This window comes from Onychostoma macrolepis, chromosome 25 (assembly GCF_012432095.1).
Source record: "Onychostoma macrolepis isolate SWU-2019 chromosome 25, ASM1243209v1, whole genome shotgun sequence".
Taxonomy (NCBI): Eukaryota; Metazoa; Chordata; class Actinopteri; order Cypriniformes; family Cyprinidae; genus Onychostoma; species Onychostoma macrolepis.
In genome coordinates, this window is record NC_081179.1 from 18538082 (window position 1) to 18550520 (window position 12439).

At 37.0% G+C, this 12439-nt stretch overlaps 1 protein-coding gene across 4 annotated transcripts in view; it reads left to right on the plus strand.

Moving 5' to 3' along the window:
- LOC131534873 (zinc finger protein 469) overlaps positions 1-12439 on the plus strand; it is a 281478-nt gene that overhangs the window by 56588 nt on the left and 212451 nt on the right. For all 4 annotated transcript variants that reach the window (XM_058767980.1, XM_058767979.1, XM_058767982.1 and 1 more), the window contains one exon: positions 7735-7785. The gene's annotated coding sequence lies outside the window, so the exon portion shown is untranslated. The remainder of the gene's footprint in view (positions 1-7734; positions 7786-12439) is intronic.

A 12439-nucleotide genomic window follows, 5' to 3' on the forward strand; every position in this document is an offset into this window, starting at 1 on the left:
CGCTCACTTGTTCACTCATTCTCTAAACTCTATATAGGTGCATGCCAGTTGACTGTACTATATTAGCAAGGAGTGAACAAAATGAATCAAGCAATTCGTACACAAAAAGGTTATTGTATATTACATTGTAATTAGACATACTTCTGTGCCAGCTTTGTAATTTCATTGATATTATATATTAATGTCACCTCTAAATTGGACTAATTAAGGGAGCCATGCTAAAAGTGTGTTGTTTTGATAAAAGGGGCTTTGTGTCAGAAAAAAAAAGACTGAAATCTTGTTTAATTATTGCTGACTTTGTTTTGATGAACATGGATTCAAGGAGTCAATTCCTTTGATTCCTATGGTGGGACTTAGGAAAAACTGGAAAGCGAACACCCCTAGTGCCGAAAAATTGGAACTTTTCTTGAAAATTATGTAGAAAACCATATTAAACTGACAACTTGGCACATGCATTTTAAACAATATTTTTTAAAAAAGATGTTTCATTATCTTTTTGTTGGACACTCTTATTCATCACTGGCTCTTAAATTATACAATTAGGCATTTAAAGAGTTGCTTTTAAGTCTATCAAATATGGTTTGGCTGGGATTCAGCCATTATTGGAGCTGAATGATGTTTTTTCACTTTTGCCGAGAATATGGTTCCAGAGACCCACCTCTGTCACACACTGGAAAATAATCACATTTGATCCGTCCAGTTCCTCAAATGTAAGTACAGCTACTTTTCTTCTCATCCAAATATAACAGATGTCTTACAGTCCGGACACACGGGCAATTGTTGAACTTCTTTTTTTTTGAGGGGGCTGGATTATCCCAGTCGTCATATAAAGGCCACGGTCGGGCCAGTTTAGGGAGACCTACTGTCCACGCCAGTGCTTAGAGGTGTTGACGGGGGCCACGGTCCCCAAACAAGCCCCTGGCACTGGTCAGGCTGTGAAAGACGGTCTGTTTGGTTGCTATCTCCATCCTTCAACACCACCCCATCAATCCTGGTTGAGCTAGGCCATCCCTGCTAAGACAGTGGCCCTCTTTGTCCGCCAGCTGATGGGCTGAGGCCCCCAGCCCCGCTCTTACACCCGCTCTTAGTGACAACCACCTGACAGAACTGGCTCCTAGCAGACTGAGACCTCAAAGGCTTCATCTGCCTCAACTTGTAACCTTCACGCCACTTTTAGGGCCCTATGATTTCTGTGATGAGGAAAACGTGAAGCTGCATGGAAGGTCACCTCACAAGCATTTTGCCATTTCATTTGAATAAAAACTAGCATCATATCATATAAACACAGAAACTCAAAGGACTTCACACCAATAATAATAATAATAATAATAATAATAATAGTAAAGCCTTAAGGAAAATCAAAATTTTTCTTCCATGTTTTAATTTTAACAGTAAACCTCTTATACAGCTCTTTGTTTACTAAGAACAAAAAAGAATTGTTACATTTTCATTTGATTACATTTGAAAATATATATATTTTTTTAGTTGTTAATGTTTTATAACTTTATTTGATTACAAATTTTGAGGATAATACATTTGTAATAAATTCCTAAAAATTAAAATAGGCATTATACATATAAATTACAATAATATGCCCCTTTCATAGGTGAAATGTAACTTTATATATATATATATATATATATATATATCAATTTAAATTTCAATGAATTAGACATGCTTTTGATTACTAAAATGTAGTTTAACCATGAAAAGAAAGAAAGAAAGAAAGAAAGAAAGAAAGAAAGAAAGAAAGAAAGAAAGAAAGAAAGAAAGAAATAATTAGGGAAAAATGGACAAATAAAATGGAATTTAGGAAAAAATAAAACTGATTTCATAGGGCCCTAAATGTTCATTTCTGTTGAACTTTACAATGAATTGTTAAATTGTGTAAGTTTCATGATTTTTATTAGACATGCTTTTTGACTGCTAAAATGTAGTTTTAAATCATCATTAAAACAGAATCTAAAAAGAAATTAAAACAGAAAACAGAATCCATTTGGGGGAAAAAAAACAAAAAAACAAACAAAAAGCAAACAAACTTACAGTATTTTATAGGGCCTACACCTTACAAAGTCTTAATGGCAGTGCAAAAGACATACAGTACAAATACACATCAGAGAACATGAATCATGAAGGACGTGTAGGAGACATGATTATAGGAGATTCTGAACACAGCAGATCTGCATGTAGGAGATCCGTGTTAAACTCCAAAGGATGTGCTGGCCTATCACATTTCTTTTATTATTTATGGCTCCAACAGGGATCCATAACTTTGATCCACACTTCACACAATAATAGGGCTTAGGATTTTTGTGGTTTCCAGTATTCCAAGGCAAACACTTGGTTGAAGTGGAAATCACACACTTGCTGTATTTAACTCTCTTGCTGTATTTCACCCATGGACATTGGAGTAGAAGATCGCAGCATCTCCCTGCCGTGGGCCCAGATGTTCTCGCGGGCTTTTGAGTCGGGGGTTTAGGATGCGGTTTATGGCTAAGAGGTCCACACGCAGGGTTTGGCCTTTCGACTCCTGGTGTGTGATGTTGTGTTCAACTCTTTATAGTGCTGTTGTTACTTTTCTGAACACTTGCCTCAGTCCTAGACAGATTTATTGGGTGCTTTCGACAAAAAATAAACTTGGAAGCTAAACTTTTTCTTCTCCCAGCCATCTATTTGTCTGTTTCTTAGAGAAACTTCAAAAATGTAAATCACAGGAAATACTTTTAGAGGACGCGTAGAGAAAGGATTCGATGTACCGTTCAAATAATTCCAGATCAAACCCGGATTAGGGATTTAAACTTGAATAATGAAATCGAATAGTGAAATAAGTTGCGAAATGTTTATTTATTTATTAGAGTTCTTTTTGTTTCTTTGAATGTTTTTTTGTTTTAGTTTTTTTGTTTGAATGTTTTAGCTTGTTTTTTTATTAGACCGTTTGAATGTTTTAATTTTTTTTTAGTTTGAATGTTTTTTTAATTTTTTTTTTTTAGTTTGTTTGAATGTTTTAGTTTTTTTTTTTTAGCTTGAATGTTTTTTTTGTTTGTTTGTTTGAATGTTTGTTTTAGTTTGTTTAAATGTTCTTTTTGTTTGTGTGTATGTTTTTTGAATGTTTGTGTTTAAGGGTTAGCTTTTTCTTTGTTTTTGTGGTTTGATTTTCTTTCCCTTTTTTATTTCCTTTGTTGTTTTTCTTTCTTGTAACTGACTTTGACTACATGTACAAAAATGTTTGGCGAGCGTTAATTCGGCAGTTTATCTCCCTTTTGATATTGGCACTATAAATCTCTTTTAAAAACCTGTCTTATGTAATAAACAAATTATAATCATTTCTCATAGACATTATCAGGCACATTATGTGGTTTATATCCTCTATACTCCCTTTTATGAATCTGTAATTGTGCCATTGTGCCATTCACATGGGCTATTCTTATTTCTTTGAATGTAACTAGACTTCTAATACTAGTGAATGAATGATTAGCTACAATTAGTGATTTCATTGTAGGAGTTAATTAATTTAGTGTTGGTGCTTTTGTTTGTCTGTTTTAGTCTATCTTTTCAAATCTAACAGTCTTTTTACATCACAGACCACTTAGAATCTGTCTTGGACCTCCAGAAATCTGCGGCCCATAAGTTTAAGAACCCGTGAACTAGGTTCATGCTCCTTGTTTCTGCAGAAAAATCCATCCAGACTTATGAGCTCTGTTTGGACCCAGCTTTAAGCTCAATGCTGGAGGCAGTCGACTTACATCATCGTCCAAACCAGAACCGCTGAACCCTTTCTTGTGACTTTGTGATGGGTTCACTGGAGGGCAGTTCTGTTTTTATGTGTTATTTAAGGTCTTTCGAAGGTCTCGCGGCTTTTTGGCTTCAGTCGATTGAGTTGTTTCAGAAAGGGACACCCTCCGTGACTATTCTTTCATTAGTTTCCTTTTCCTCTTTCTGTTTTTAGGCCCGACTGTTTGGCCCTCTACTATTCAGCCATTCACATATAAAATCTGTTTGGAAGGTAAAAGCCAGCAGGGGGAAAAAAAACACTTTCACCTTTTCTCAGATATCCTTTCAATGGGCATTTGTCCATACGCTGCAGTGCAAAATCGTTTGGCTCATTGGTTTTTCTTTACGACGGCATTAAATGCAGCGAGAAAGGGGAGTTTATTGTTTCAGTCTGTTTACTTTGATTATTTATGATTAATTTTGCATGTGTCTTGGTCCGGCCCTCAGGTTTGGAAAGTGTGGTGTCATTTGTGTCTGGATTTTAGCTTGGTCTGCTGGCTTCTTGGAGATATGTCAGGTTTACCGCAGAAAGCTCCACAGTTTGGTTTTTTTTTGGGGGGGGGTTCTGCTTTTGTCAGTGAGATTAATATGTCGTTGGCCGGAGCTGAGTCATGCTTCATGTTTGCATTGGAGAAGCTGTTTGGAAGCTGTCAAACCGTCTTCATCGGTATTATTCTAAGAAACGTTGCTCGAAGCAAAAGTGCTTTCTCACAGATGAAGCTCTTTCAGATGTCTACAGTGGTATGAAATAACAGATGTATCGATGTGATATGATCACTGTGATTGATGACTTCCTGTCAGGTTATCAAAATGATTCAGAAAGATGCTTGTTTGGACGTTATGTTACACTTCAGAGGTGATTTGATGTGGAGATGTGAGCCAAATTAGAAACTAATGGCAGATTGGGGTTTTATTTCCTTTTAGAAATAAGTTATTATTTTGTGGTTTGCATGTGATGACAGCTTTAAATGTCATTCTCTTACAAAAGGAGGCACCAGGTTTTTTGTTGTTTTTCTTTTTTTTCATTTTATGTTTTGTTGTTTTGTTAGTGGTTTTTGAGCAACTGTATTTACCCTGTAAAGGTATACAGTATTTAGATTATCATAGGAAAAAAATCATAAATTCGTGTTTTTTTTTTCACACAATCATATCTGCAAATAAATAGATGCATATGTATGTACTGTATATGCATATATATATATATATATATATATATTCTTTTAAACGTGTATGTCCCTTTTTAATTATTTGCGTATTTTTTAATAAACTGCACTATACTGAACTATCTGTCTGTCTGTCTATCTGTCTGTGTGCTTTCTCATACTAATAATTTTTGGTCTAGGGAATGTTTTTTGAAATTGTAAATGGAAAAGAAACTAGTCAAGTCAAAGTATTTAACATTTTAGGAAATACCATAGGGCTACTGTTATAATAGCAGGCTTCAGCTGACCGATAAATTTATAGGTAGTCATTTTAGAGCGACTCTGAGAAGAGATTGATTTTTATTCAAACTCTGCGCTTAAGATTAAACATGTGACAGTGATTTACAAGGGACATGACTGAAACACAAACCTTTGTGTAACTATAGAGCACAGAGGGGAAAAATCGGAGGTTGTGTAAACAGTTTAATCTCACATATAAAAGGCCATGCTCATTTCGAGCCAGATCTGTCTTAAGCTGCACCATTGCTTTTCTTACTGATGGTCGTCTCCTTTCCAAATGCACAAAATCAAGGGCTCGGTGTGGGTAAGAGACATAAATGATACTCTTTGTATTTCCAGTTTAAGAGAGTTTATGTGTACAGAAACAACACAGAGCATTTTATATGTTTGCCTTGTGTGGGTTAATGTTTTGGTTTAAGGGAAAATGTCTCCAGCTTCCAGTATGATGGATTGGCTATCCATTGAATATCAGAAAGAAAAAAAAATAGGAGGGACACACTTTAAATGTAACACTTTAAGTTTTTTTTGTTTGTTTGTTTTATTTATTTAGTGCTTTTTTTAATATGTTTTTTGTTTGTGTTTTGTGTTTTTTTTGCTTGTGCTTTGTTTTGTGTTTTTTGTTTTGTTGCGTAGTTTTTGTTTTGAGTTTTGTTGTATTTTTTGTGTGTTTTGTTTGTAGTGTTTTTTTATTAAATGTTTTGTTCATGACTTGTGTGAACTTATCAAACTGCATTCTTTGAACTAGATTACAATGTTTGCTAAAATGCCAGCTTAGCCAAAGTTTTAGTTTTCTTTTGGCCATATTTTTTACAAGTGGGTTATTTGCAGTTTACACATTGATTAATCTTAATTCTCTACTTTAATACGGTATCCTATTTTGATTGATGTACTGCAAACAAAACACTGTACATTGGCATCTGTAGACAATGCTGATCTTCAAAATGCTGGGGCATGTGTATGTTTGGTTCATTATTTCTGCCAGCTTTCATCTTAAGTGGATCTAGAGATCTTACATGTTCACATGGACTTGTGAGCGATACCAGACAAGTCAACAGCTCTGCAGATCTTGGCAAAAGTTGAGAGTGGAAGCGAGAGTCTTGCTGTAGCCAGCAGGGGCTTAGTGGAGCAAATCTTTCCATTTCTATTATATCTGAAAGTTGTTTTTCCTCTGTTGAGCGGTGAATAATGAAAGTTCATGACATTACACGTGCCGTGGCTTTGGGGGAATACTAAAAGAACGGTGAGTGTCTCTGCGAATGAGAGCGCAACAGGAAAAACAGCCGCAGCAAACGCAGAGCCCACGTCCAATTTGAGTCTCTATTTTCCCGCCAAAAAAGTGTCTCAGTCTGAGGATAAGCTGATGCTCATACAATTAGCCTGCGTGTTCCACTTGTGCTTTCCAAGGGTCATGGCAGCCTGGCTTCCAAGTCCAGCTGAGCGTGTGTATCAGACGTTTACATAATGAAGAGAGGTCAGGGGTAAGGTACGTGTGTGTGCATCTTAAAAACGCTGATTCTGCTATTTGTGGTGTCCTCATGCTTAACTCTTTTATGTGGCAGGTTCAAAACTGAAACTGATCGCTGTACTTTATTCACCCAAACCTACTTACTATGCCAAGTACGCACAATGGAGTAACCTTCTAATGCACTGCCATATGCTAATTATTAATAACAATAAGACATTGATGGATGTGTGTAGACTGTGTCAGCAGGTGTTTCTGTGTGAGTCCAGCACATATGGTTGATAAAAGGCAAAGAAGTGGTTTTGAAGTGCTATACTGAGGAGTTCAAGTCCTCAAATGGGTATTTTAAAATCAGACAGTGTTGTGGTCATGAAGGAATCACTGTTTTTGAGCTAAGTGAACAAATCTTAAGTATTTATGTAATTGAATGGATCTTGTAAGGTGAACGGATCTTGTAATTGAATGGATTCCTTAACAAGTCTGTGTTTTGAATCTGAATGAAGCATCCTGTCTGTGAATGATCAAAACATACTAGGACAAAAATGAACTGAATGAACAAGGCCTGTTGTTTGTGAATTAGACATGCTGGCTGATGGTGACTGAACGAAGATTGACATGTTGTTCATTCATTTCAACATGACAGTTCCATTCAGTAGACAAAGAAAGTGGAAGGGCAAGAGTTATTCCAATTTGATATTATTGAAACTCATAAATAACTTAAAGGATTTGATCACTCCCAGAATAAAAAAAAAATCCTGATAATTTAGTCACCCCCAAGTCATCCAAGGTCCAGAAGTCAAAATAAAAAAAAAACACAATTTGTTTTAAAAAAAATCATACTTTTTGTCATTTGTGGTTAAAATTATGCAAATGCTGATGGCTAATGCTAATGTCTGTTCAAAGTGCAATGCAACTATGCATAAAAATAAAAAATAAAAAAAATTTTGTACTTGGTTTAGAGATGTTGTGATTCATTTGACAGTGTATGCAGATTGCAGATATAAGTAGACACAAGTAATTAGTGCATCACTGACCTTGTTTTGTTTTGTTTATCTCCAGATTTTTGGAGTTTCCTGGTGTGGAGTCCCCAAAGAAAAGACTCATCAATAGGTAGTCTGTTCTTTCTTTCTTTCTTTCTTAAGTTTCCTCATTGACCTTTAAAAGCACTACATCTATTTATTTTCTTATCTCATTCCTACGTAGTTTCAAGCGTGTGTCACTAGAGTTACTAAAAAATTGCGAAAACAAATTTTTGTTTGCCATTTGGTTTTCTCATCTTCTCCTGTTTTCTTTCTTTTCTTTTTTGTTTTCACTAGAAGTCACTAGAAAAGTAATTCTGTGATTCCAGAAAGAAGCTTTGGTATTTTGTTTTAAATTCAATTTGAAATCTCTGCAAATCTGTGTGTATATCTCCATTTTCCCAGGTTGTGGATTTAGCCTACATTTTCAATATAAACCTTTTGCCTCTTTTTGCTGTTTTTTTGTGCGGTATGATATGGAGTCATAAAAAGCTGCAAAATTAAGCAGAGGAAATGAGTTAAAAGGAAACAAAAGTTGCATTCTGATCATTCCTGCTTGTCCTTTAAGGCCATTGACTTTCAGACTCTCACATGCTTTTTCACTCTGCCCATATAAGTTTGAGCTAATTTCCTAAGACCCTCAGCTGCTCGTAATGCTGATTGGCAAATGTGTTCCAGAATGGTTGGCGTCATCTTCAGTAAAGCCTCAGTGCTGATGATGTAAAGATTTGGCTGTAAGCTGCTATAAGCTTATGAGCCAGTCAGTCCCAATCAATTTACTCTCCTCTTAGTCCAGTTAAAGTTCCACAAACGGAGGCCACAATGGCGTAATGCTGGCGGTTATGGTCTGGGGTGCGCAAAGAGAACTTCTCCATTTGGATGCTTGCACATTGTTTTGGCGGCAATGTGACGGTGGGGTCACTGAGAGCTCACGGTTTAGGAAGAAGTTGCTTAAGTTAATGGGACGTGTAGTTTGAAGACATAGTAGTTAGACTGATTACAGAAGAAAAGAGAAAGAGAAGTAAATAATGTGACTGAAGTGCATTACACCACACATCATATGTATAAGGCGTGTAACGGTTCACAAAATTCACAGTTCGATATGACACAGTGGTGTCACAGTTTGGTGCATTTTCGATACAGCAAAAAGAGAGAAATTCCAGTGAAATTTCCTTTATTTTTTTTTATTTATTAAAACTAACATCATAAAGCATGATCTTTTTTTTTTTTTTGAAGACTTTGAACAATGCAGTGTGCCGAACAACAGTGGCATCTCAGATCAGCTGCAGGAGTCGGATTTCATTTATCACGTGAGGAGGGTGAGGAGTCGAGCTAACGATGAGATGAGAAAGACAAGAAGTTGGTGAAACGTGTTCGAAATGAAATACAAAAGCGCCTGCTTTAAAAATATTTTAGACTTTGGAAGGCCTTTTGACTTTTGCCGTTTAGCCTCTAAGATGATTTTGGAGGCTTTTTTAACATTAGTTTTTTTTTTTTTTTTTTCCACTGTGTTTGCTGATTTTCAGTGTTTTATATTTAAACTTTGTGTAAGTTATTTGTTATTTTATATTAGGCCTATAGCATGGTGTATTTTGTATTCATTTTGTTAATAAATTAAACATTCTATGCTTAATAGAACTGAGTTTGTCGTAGGCACTGTTTTGTTGTTGTCAATTCAATAAATTGACGCTGAATTGACACTAATTAGTTTACAAGCAATTTAAAAGCGAATAAAAGCGAGGAAAAGAGGGACAACTCTAATGAACTACCTCACCGTCACAACCCTACTGGAGCAGTGCGTTTTTCTTTCGGAGTGGGAGGGGTAGACATCATGTTGCCTGTTACGTCGTTTGGGCTGCCTTTTTGAGCACAGTGGCACTGAGAACATTATATTTCAGACACTTTAAGCGCTTTCATTTTCCAAATGTAATATGATTAGTCCAACAAATTGAATCGTTCGGGTTTGGAATGCATGAAAGCCTCGTACTGAATGGTTCAATACGAATACATTTATAGTTACACCCCTAATATGTATAGCCTATATATATAATTTTTTTTTACCCTGATTTTATTATTTTTGAATAAATTTAACTCTGGAGGATAGCAAGTTTATATCAAACTGATTAATTTCTAAACAAGGATGAAACCCACACTCACTGATGCACAGTTTTCAGGGTTTTATTGCCGACAGTCACTTTTTAACAGCAATAAAACACTGAAAACAGACATGACTCATGACATTACTTTTCCCAATTAAAAAAAATAAAAATAATAATCATACAAACTTAAAAGACTTCTGGAAAAAATTTAAGAAAAAAATTAAAAATATATGTAAAGATTTTTTTCTCAAGTTTAAAATTTTTTTTTTAAAGGTAAACATAAAAAAGAAATATAAAATACTGACTGTTACAAATGTAAAATATTTTGCTCAAATCAATTTACTTGCGCTAAAATCTTTTTTGTAGTGCTGTTAATTGATTGACCATTGAAAGCTTTAGAATATCTATCTTTCTATTGCTCTGTCAGTCTGTCTGTCGCTCTGTCTGTCTTTGTCATTCTAGCCATTTCTGTCTGTCACTCTAGCTGTCTGTCATTATTGCTCTATCTGTCAGTCTGTCTGTCGCTCTATCTGTGTGTCACTATTGCTCTATCTGTCAGTCTGTCTGTCACTCTATTTGTCTGTCTATTGCTCTGTCTGTCTGTCAGCCTCTGTCGCTCTATCAGTCTGTCTGCTACTCTGTCTGTCTGACTATAGCTCTATCTGTCTGTCTGTCTGTTGCTCTGTCTGTCTGTCACTCTATTGCTCTTATCTGTCAGTCTGTCTGTCGCTCTATATATCTGTCTCCTACTCTGTCTGTCTGACTATAGCTCTATCTGTCTGTCGCTCTATCTGTCTGCCACTCTATTGCTCTTATTTGTCAGTCTGTCTGTGGCTCTGTCTGTCTGTCTGTGGCTCTGTCTGTCTATCAGTCTGTCTGTCGCTCTATATGTCTGTCTGTCTGCTACTCTGTCTGTCTGTCTGTTGCTCTATCTGTCTTTGTCATTCTAGCCATTTCTGTCTGTCACTCTAGCTGTCTGTCATTATTGCTCTATCTGTCAGTCTGTCTGTCGCTCTATTTGTCTGTCTATTGCTCTGTCAGTCTGTCTGTCACTCTATTTGTCTGTCTATTGCTCTGTCTGTCTGTCAGCCTCTGTCGCTCTATCAGTCTGTCTGCTACTCTGTCTGTCTGACTATAGCTCTATCTGTCTGTCTGTCTGTTGCTCTGTCTGTCTGTCACTCTATTGCTCTTATCTGTCAGTCTGTCTGTCGCTCTATATATCTGTCTCCTACTCTGTCTGTCTGACTATAGCTCTATCTGTCTGTCGCTCTATCTGTCTGCCACTCTATTGCTCTTATTTGTCAGTCTGTCTGTGGCTCTGTCTGTCTGTCTGTGGCTCTGTCTGTCTATCAGTCTGTCTGTCGCTCTATATGTCTGTCTGTCTGCTACTCTGTCTGTCTGTCTGTTGCTCTATCTGTCTTTGTCATTCTAGCCATTTCTGTCTGTCACTCTAGCTGTCTGTCATTATTGCTCTATCTGTCAGTCTGTCTGTCGCTCTATTTGTCTGTCTATTGCTCTGTCTGTCTGTCAGCCTCTGTCGCTCTATCAGTCTGTCTGCTACTCTGTCTGTCTGACTATAGCTCTATCTGTCTGTCTGTCTGTTGCTCTGTCTGTCTGTCACTCTATTGCTCTTATCTGTCAGTCTGTCTGTCGCTCTATATGTCTGTCTGTCTGTCTCCTACTCTGTCTGTCTGACTATAGCTCTATCTGTCTGTCGCTCTATCTGTCTGCCACTCTATTGCTCTTATTTGTCAGTCTGTCTGTGGCTCTGTCTGTCTGTCTGTGGCTCTGTCTGTCTATCAGTCTGTCTGTCGCTCTATATGTCTGTCTGTCTGCTACTCTGTCTGTCTGTCTGTTGCTCTATCTGTCTGTTGTTCTATCTGTCTGTCGCTCTATCTGTCTGTCACTCTATTGCTTTTATTGGTCAGTCTGTCTGTGGCTCTGTCTGTCAGTCTGTCAGTGGGTCTGTCTGTCTATCAGTCTGTCTGTCTGTGGCTCTATCTGTCTGTCACTCTATTGCTCTTATCTGTCAGTCTGTCTGTGGCTCTGTCTGTCTGTCAGTCAGTCTGTCTGTCGCTCTATATGTCTGTCTGCCACTCTGTCTGTCTGACTATTGCTGTCTGTCTGTCACTCTATTGCTCTTATCTGTCAGTGGCTCTATCTGTCTGTCAGTCTGTCTATGGCACTGTCTGTCTGTCTGTCTGTCAGTCAGTCTGTCTCCTACTCTGTCTGTCTGTCTGTCACTCTATTGCTCTTATCCGTCAGTCTGTCGCTTTGTCTGTCTATTACTCTATCGCTCTTATCTGTCAGTCTGTCTATCACTATCTGTCAGTCTCTTGTCACTCTATCTATCTGTCTGTCTGTCTATGGCTCTGTTTGTCATTCTATCTGTCTGTCAATCTGTCTGTCTATAGCTCGGTCAGTCTGTTTGTCACTTTGTCTGTTTGTCTGTCTGTCTATGGCTCAATCTTGACAGAGCTCATGACAGAATGATGTATGGTGTAACTACATAAGCTTGTTGGTTTAAGCATACAATATAGTGTGTAAAAAATACAATGACAGGCTTATTAAATGTGACTTATTGGTATACAGTGAAATAAAAGAGGGCCTGTGATATATACAATGTTATTGCCATCAAACGATTTC